The sequence below is a fragment of the Aegilops tauschii genome, chromosome 5 (assembly GCF_002575655.3).
Source record: "Aegilops tauschii subsp. strangulata cultivar AL8/78 chromosome 5, Aet v6.0, whole genome shotgun sequence".
Classification (NCBI taxonomy): Eukaryota; Viridiplantae; Streptophyta; class Magnoliopsida; order Poales; family Poaceae; genus Aegilops; species Aegilops tauschii.
Genome location: NC_053039.3, coordinates 376,605,655 through 376,614,517, shown reverse-complemented (window position 1 = coordinate 376,614,517; position 8,863 = coordinate 376,605,655).

Here is an 8,863-nt window from a genome sequence, read left to right as displayed (position 1 = left end):
ACCAGAAGCAAACACCTACAAGCACTACTAGAAAAAGGGCTATAGATGTGATTGACACTAATGGCGCACCAGACAAGCCGTGCGCCATTAGTATATACTAATGGCGCACCACCTTCTGATACGCCATTAGAGATGAAACTACTAATGGCGCACCTGGCCCAGGGTGCGCCATTAGTATCAAATTTTTTTTAACTAGTGCGCCTGTCCAAACATACTAATGGCGCATCCGGACACCGTGCGCCATTAGTAGTTGAAACTACTAATGGCGCACCAGGCCCAGGGTGCGCCATTAGTATCAAATTTTTTTTTAACTAGTGCGCCTGTCCAAACATACTAATGGCGCATCCAGAGACAGTGCGCCATTAGTAGTTGAAACTACTAATGGCGCACGTGGACCAGGGTGCGCCATTAGTATCAATTTTTTTAACTAGTGCGCCTGTCCAAACATACTGATGGCGCATCCTGCACACGGTGCGCCATTACTAGTTGTAACTAGTAATGGCGCACCAGGCCCAGGGTGCGCCATTAGTATAAAAAGTTTTTTTTAACTAGTGCGCCTGTCCAAACATACTAATGACGCACCACCAGGAGGTGCGCCATTAGTAACCTGGATTACTAATGGCGCATCTAGAGTTGGTGCGCCATTAGTAAGTGGGCAGCAACAAGATATTTTGGACAGCCTCTCCTACCCACACTCACTTTCTCCCCACTTCATTCTCTCCACCTCCTCCTTGTCTCGGGTGCCTCCTCTTTTTCACCTCATTTCCACCATAGATTCATTCAATTTAAGTGGTTAAATTACCTTATTTTGATAGGTAAGTAAGGGGGGAAGCTATATTTATGTTGTTCTCCCTACAACAATGTGCACATGCACTTTTTATGGCCTAGCTAGATCTATGTATGTTCGTGGTGTTGCATATGTTTGTGGTGTTGCATATGTGTTTGTGTTTGGAGGTGTACCGGTATTTGAAATGCGATAGTTGCCAATATTTTGCCGGAATGTTGATTCATTTCCGTTTCGGCGAGAATTTTGGCATTAAGCATTCTTTTTGGTCCTATTTTTAGGGAAAGTCATGCCAAATTTTTTCTTGGTTCTAAAATATCGTTTTGCTCTACCCCGCAGGCGACCATGGTCCGCATGATGACCGAAGGCATCGTGAATAGGTTTTTGAGGTCCGCGAAGGCCGAGATGCTTCAAAAGAACGAGACGGAGATAAGATGTGCGTGTCGAAGATGCAAGCTGAAGAGCCTTATTGCGGACCCGGAATCCTGGCAGGTGCGGGACCACCTGCTCTTGCGTGGTTTCATGGATGGCTATCGGTGGCAAGGTGATGAAGATGACTACGAAGTCGTCCATGGGGGCCGGGCAAGAAATGATGAGGAAGGGCAGCAAGACAACCACCGCGGCTCGGGCGGGCGAGAAGACGAAGAATCCCCAGGAGATGATCACGACGGTGATGCTGTACACAGTCATCATGTAGAAGATGCAGGACATGATGATGAGGAAGATGCCGGAGCAGACGACGGGCATGATCATGAAGATGATGATGCCGGCGGAGCAGACGACGCTGGACCATCGATGGGCTGGGTGCAGGACCCTCATATTCAAGAGCTGCTTCTCAAGCAGACGGATAACGCAAGAGCTGCCGCCCGAGAGAAAGCCAAGATGGATCAACTTGAGTTAGACGCGGTTACTCCATTGTATGAAGGATGCAGGCCCGAGGATACCCGCCTGAAAGTAACGCTCATGGCTCTGGAGATGAAGGTAAAACACAAAATGACCGACGCATGCTTCGACGAGAACATGTCATTCTGGCACGAACGTCTTCCCAAGGGGAACAAGTGCCCGACCAGTTTGGAGGAGGCGAAGAAAATCGTGTGTCCTCTGGATTTACCGCACGTGAAATACCATGTGTGCATGAACAATTGCATCATTTATCGGGACGAGCATGCGGAGTCTACCATATGTCCGGTGTGCGGCGTCACTCGATACAAGAAGAGGAAGAAAGCTCCTCGAAAAGTGGTGTGGTACTTTCCGATCACTCCTCGTCTGCAGCGGTATTTCGCGGACCCTAAGGTAGCAAAGCTCCTGCGTTGGCACGCGGATAGGGAGGAGAAGAAGCGAGAAGATGACGCAAATGATCCGGAGATAGATAAAAAAGACAAGATGCTGAGTCACCCTAAGGATGCGAGCCAGTGGCAAGCGTTGAACTTCGAAGACCTAGAATTTGGGAACGATCCAAGGAACATCGTGCTGGGCGCGAGCACCGATGGAGTCAATCTGTTTGGCAGCCAGAGAAGCACACATAGCACCTGGCCTGTGTTTGTGTGGATGTACAACCTTCCCCCCTGGTTGTGCATGAAGAGGAAGTACATTCACATGAGTATGCTAATCGAAGGACCGAAACAACCAGGGAACGACATCAATCTATATCTGGGGCTGCTGAAAGAGGAGCTAGACACGCTGTGGAAAACGCCAGCCAATACGTGGGACGCCGCAGAGAAAGAATATTTCCCTATGAGAGCCGCGCTGCTCACGACGGTGCACGACTATCTCGGTTACGGATATCTCGCAGGGCAGGTGGTCCACGGATTTTCTGGATGCGTCGGGTGCATGGATGACACAACGTATCGCCAGCTAGATAGAGATCCCGGGTCTTCGAAAACCGTGTTCATGGGACATCGAAGGTGGCTTCGCGATGATGACCCGTGGAGAAAACGCAAGGATCTATTCGATGGTGAAACCGAACCCCGAGGACGCCCGCGTACGAGGAGCGGCGAGGAAATAGACGAGCTGTTGAAAAATTGGAAAGACTGCCCACTGCCGGGAAAGAAGCAAAAGGCGCCAGAGCCGGGAAAGAAGCGAAAGGCGCCAGAGCCGCTGCTGAAGGTATGGAAAACGAGGTTTGTTTTCTGGGACTTGCCGTACTGGAAGATCCACCGTGTGCCTCACAGCCTTGATGTCATGCATATCACGAAGAACGTGTGCGAGAGTCTGCTTGGTACCCTGCTCAACATGCCAGAGAGGACCAAAGATGGGCCGAAAGCAAGGGCAGACTTGAAATCAATGGGCATCAGGCAGGAGCTTCACGCTATATATGATGATGATGATGATGAGGCGAAGCAGGACACGGAAAGTCGTCGCAAAGGCAAAAAGGCCAAGAAGACCGGAAATGACTACCCTCCCGCGTGCTTCACTCTAAGTCAGGAGGAGATCGAGCAGTTTTTCACCTGCCTCGTAGGAGTAAAACTTCCTTACGGTTACGCAGGGAAGATAAGCAGATACCTAGACCTAGCGAAGCTGAAGTTCAGCGGGATGAAGTCTCACGACTGTCACGTGCTGATGACGCAGATACTTCCAGTTGCAATCCGTGGGATCATGGACGCGCACGTCCGTAAAACGCTATTTGGCCTATGCAACTTTTTCGACGTCATCTCTCGGAAGTCTGTTGGCGTGAGGCAACTTAGAAGGCTACAGGAAGAGATCGTGGTGATACTATGCGAGCTTGAGATGTACTTCCCGCCCGCATTCTTCGATGTTATGGTGCATCTGCTGGTCCATATCGTGGACGATATCATCCAACTCGGGCCGACGTTCCTGCACAGCATGATGCCGTTCGAAAGGATGAATGGTGTCATCAAAGGATACGTTCGCAACATGTCACGTCCAGAGGGAAGCATAGCCAGGGGCTTTCTGACCGAAGAGTGCATCTCCTACTGCACGAATTATCTAGGCATCGAGAACCCCGTTGGTCTGCCCGTCAACAGGCACCTCGGCAGGCTCGCTGGATGGGGTCACCGTGAGGGTCGCCGCGAAATGCATGTCGACTTCGAGGGTCGACTCGCCGACTTTGAAAGAGCAAATCTAGTCGCGCTACAACACATAGACGTGGTCGATCCTTGGGTGGTAGAGCACAAAACCTTTATTAAGAAGACGTACAATGACCGAGGCCAACAGAGGACGGACGGAGATATACTCAAAGAGCACAACTCATGTTTCACGCGTTGGTTCAAGCAGAAGCTTCTGTCGCACCCTTTACATGAGGATTCTTCCGCGGAAGAACAACTCATATTCGCCTTGTCACAGGGCGCCGAGCACAACCTGATGATCTATGAGGCGTACAATATCAACGGCTACACATTCTACACCGAGGCCAAGGACATGAAGAGCGATGGTTATCAGAACTCCGGGGTAACGATGGAATCCTACACCGGTAACGACAAGGACAGATACTACGGAAGGATCGAGGAGATCTGGGAGCTGAGCTACGCTGGAGAGAAGGTCCCGATGTTCCGTGTCAGATGGGCCAAGAGCGTCCTAAAAGAAGACCGGTATTTCACCACCATGGTTATACCCGAAGCCAAATCCAAGACCGCAAGCGCAAACGTCACCGCGAAAAATGAGCCATGGGTACTGGCTTCCCAAGTGGACCAATGCTTCTTCATTACCGACCCGTCAAAGCCCAGTCGTGTTTTCGTGAGGAGAGGCAAAAGGAAGATCATCAGAATGGATGGAGTAGCCAATGAGCAAGACTTCGACAAGTACGGCGACCCGAGAATCGAACATGACGACGATGATGAAGTAGCAGCATACACCATAAGAAGAAGCAGGACCACCCTACCTAAAGGACGTCCGTTCCACAGAAGAACTCCATTTGCGAAAAAGAAGGGCAAGAAGATTGTGAACAGATAGCTAGCTAAGATCGATTGTATTTAAATCGTAGCCTTCATTTCTCGATTGTATTTCATGGGCACTTTTTGAACTATCATGAATATTTTTAAATTTCATGGACACTCGATCTCGATCCCCCTCCATCTCAATCGCTAGCTATCCCACCTCGCCAGATCCGGTCCCCCTCGCCGCCGAGCACCCCCCGGTCCACCGGCCCCCCGCACCCCGCGCACCCTCCCCCGCTCCACCGACATTACTGTTTGATGATATTTTTAAAAAAATTATTACTGTCTTATAAAAAAATTATTACTGTCTTATAAAAAAATTATTACTGTCTTATAAAAAATTATTACTGTCTTATAAAAAAATTATTACTGTCTTATAAAAATTATTACTGTCTTATAAAAAATTATTATTGTATTATAAAAAAATTGTGGAGCCTGGGAATCGAACCCAGGACCTCCTGGTGTGAGAACTGGCTGTTGACCAGTCGAGCTAGTAGAGGGGACTTGGTGTGGATCAGGTAAGGTGGAAGATAACCTGTTGGCTCGAGCAGAAAAAAAAAAGATACTAATGGCGCACCAGGGTGAGGTGCGCCATTAGTATGGATGTACTTATGGCGCACCGAGGGGTGGTGCGCCATTAGTATTGTGCCCTCGCCCTCGCCTATCCCCAGCCCAAACCTATCCCGTCTCTCTCCCTCGCCCTCGCCCTCGATCCCCTTCCCCTCTCCTCTCCCGACGCCGCTGCCCCGCCGCCTCGACGCCGCCCCGTCGTCCTCGTCTCCGCCCCGACGCCCCGACGCCGCTGCCCCTTCCCCTCTCTGCCCCGTCGTCCTCGTCTCCGCCCCGACGCCCCGACGCCTCGACGCCGCCCCATCGTCCTCGTCCTCCTCCTCGTCCGCGCCACCGCCGCGCCGCTCTGACCTCCTACTTGTCCCCTCCGGCCTCCTCCGCCTCCTCAGGTACTGCCCCACCTCTCCCTCCCCCTCCGGCCTCCTCCTTCCTCTTTGAATTCAATTCCCGAGCTTGAACTAAATTCTTCTGGTGATATATTCTTCTGGTGATGTTTTGTGATGGACTGACACACTTGTTGAACTAAATTCATATATAGTCTGACGAAACTGAAACTCCAAAATTGTATGGCCACAAATTAGTTCTCCTAGAATTGGAGTACCTTGATGTTGAGAATGCAGAGTGTATGACCACAAATTTGGTCATTCTCAAATTAGTTCTGTAATGGAATAATAGTATTAGCACTAAAATACAGGTATGAGAATGCCCATGCCTGTGGTCCAGCTATGTATTGGAGTATTTGACACTGTTGACCTGATTTTGGCCCATTTGGCCTAACATTTCCATAAATATCCTTTTGCACTTTCTTTGTTTGAGTCATTGAGAGATGGCAAGTTGACTAGTGATACATGTCCAAATGTATTTAGCTCAGCAAACAAAAAATTCTGGGGCTTTGGTCTGGTACCACCAGCCACCAGGACCCACCATGTTACCATGGGGCTTTGGCAGTGTTTTCTCACTTTCTGGGTGGGGTTACCATAACCTTGTTTGCTAGCCAGTATATACCAGTGTTCTGTTTGCCTAGTGATTTGAATTCATGATTGAACTTTTGAGCTACCTTTAGTCAGGTCTGCTGACATTTGACAGCTTCTGTCGATAACTTACTTTGATATTACATTTTTCTGCATGATGATGAATGCTGATCTGTGCTTCTTCTTTTATTTTGAGATTAAGATGTGTCCTTGTTCTTGCAGGAGTACCTCCATTTCTTCTGTAACCCTCAACTCTGCCACAGAGACATCAAGTCGAGCAACATTCTTTTGGACGAAAACTTTGTTGCCAAGGTTCGCTCCTGTGACATGCTGACAACCTCTAGCTTTGTGGCATTTAGGCTGTGATTCATGCTGAAAATTTTCTCCTCGATCCTGTATATTTAGGTTGCTGATTTCGGCCTTGCGCACGCATCGAGAACTGGTGCTATCAGCTTTGAAGCTGTCAACACAGATATACGCGGAACTCCAGGTTTGAATTTCGCCTGTAGATCTGAACAGTTTGGAAGTTACTTTGTGTCTCCCACTATGGATAGCAGAAGGTCACTGAGTGAGTAAGTGGAGCAAGTACTATCAAACATAGACAAGAACTCGTGCAGAAATGCAGTATAGTTTTTCCTTTTTCTCATTTTCTTAGTGGAAGAAATGTAGTTTAGTGGGAGGTAATCTGGTGATGCAATGGCACAACATGGGTAAGAAAAGGAAGCATCTTGTGCTTATGAGTCATAGAGCAGCATACATACGGAGCATGTTACTTTGCTGCCTGTAAATTCCTGGCAAACCTCAACCACTAGTAGTCACATGGAGTAACATCCAAATCCAGTCTCACCATGCTTTGGATCACTGACACATCCCTTCTCTCTATACTCCAGCACAATAATCCTCAGACAAACAAGCACCAGAAAGAAGAACTTGAGCAGAGTATAGGACTACCACCTTCTCACTATAAGTCTATAACACAACATGCATGTAGCAAGTGAACATCACTATGAATCATTTCTCCAATTGTTCATAAAATCAATACAACCGAAATCTAAAGTCGACTGCACTTTCGAGGAGACAGTACCCAATTAACACCAATGGTGTTCTAAAATAACAGATTTAGTTACATAGCTACAGCTATAATTCAGTTACGTCAAAGTTGAAGTTCTAGAAAGAGCAGAGCAATAGAGATGTTTCTAAAAAATCTATAATCTACTCATAAGTACCCAAATAACATCCATGGAATACTCAGACGGTAACACGTTTAGTTACAATACTACTCCAGTAGTAATCTACACACAAAAAGCAACTATGGAACAAAATAACACAGCCAGGGTAGTCAGGTTAGCTTAAAAAATGTATAGGTATAAAAAACAGTAGCTACAATTTTGTTTAGGTATAAAAAACAGTAGCTACAATTTGTAAAAAGCATGATGAGCAACTGATCTGATTCATCTCATCCTCTCTCGATCTGCAGGATACAAGTGGAACAAGGCAGGGGCGTAGGTGCTTGCTACTCAGGCACGGCGGCAGAGCCAAGCACACCCTCCTCTCCCAAGGTACCAACCCCTCTTCCTCTCCCCCTGTATATACTGCTGTCCAGTAAATTTTTTTGCTCAATTTGCTGCTGTCCAGTACATTTTTTTGCTCAATTTGCTGCTGTCCAGTACATCTTGTTAAAATTGCTGCTGACCAGTACATCTTTGCAATATATGGTGATGTGTACCATTCTTGATAGGATGTATCAATTGTAGTAGATGGTCAAGAAGATGTATCAATTCTTCACATGCCAATGTATTTTCCATGTTGTGATGGAGGCCTTTTTTGCCTTGTCCACCCGAGAGGCCCTTGAGTTTGCCGGAATGTCGATTAACTTCCGTTCCGGCAAATTCGGGTACTCCATATGTCCTATTTTCAGCAAAGGTCATGCTGAAATTTTCCGTGAATTTTAGCTTGACTTTGCTAAGAATAGGACATATGGGGTACTTGTGACTAATACATATGACCAAACTTTGTTCCTATTTAGAGCGAAACATGGCCCACAACGATGAGGCCGGCGGTTCGGGCGTCGACAAGCCATTCTGGAAGCTGTCCCAGGAGATGGAGGAACAACCTCACTTGTATGAGGACGCCGCCTTCCCCACCGATCCTGAGACCACTGATGGTACCGCCGAGGATGACCCCACTGATGCCACCACTGATGGTGCCGCCGAGGATGCCACCACTGATGATGGCGGCGCACACACAGATGGCAGCCAACCGAAGAGGCAACGGAAGGACCGGCGCCCGACCGTGCTCCGCACCCTCAAGGAGGAAGTTACTGAAGTGGACTCCGACGGGAATCCAACGGCGCCCGAACGAATAGTCAAGGGGTACTCGCTTCAGCTCGGGTGCATTCTTCGGAGCACCGTCTCGATCAACACCGAGAACCTGAGGCATCCTGACCGAGGGAATTTGCGCAACCTCCTCTTCACGAAGCTGCACGAACGATACAAGTTCCCCGCTGAATTTGAAAACACAAGCCTCAAAGGGAATAAAGTGAACAATGCTGCCCTCACGAAGATGAGCAAGGCCCTGTCTACTTGGAAAAGCAATGTGAAGAGAATGATTGAGAAAGGTGAGAGTTATGAGAAGATCAAGGAGAA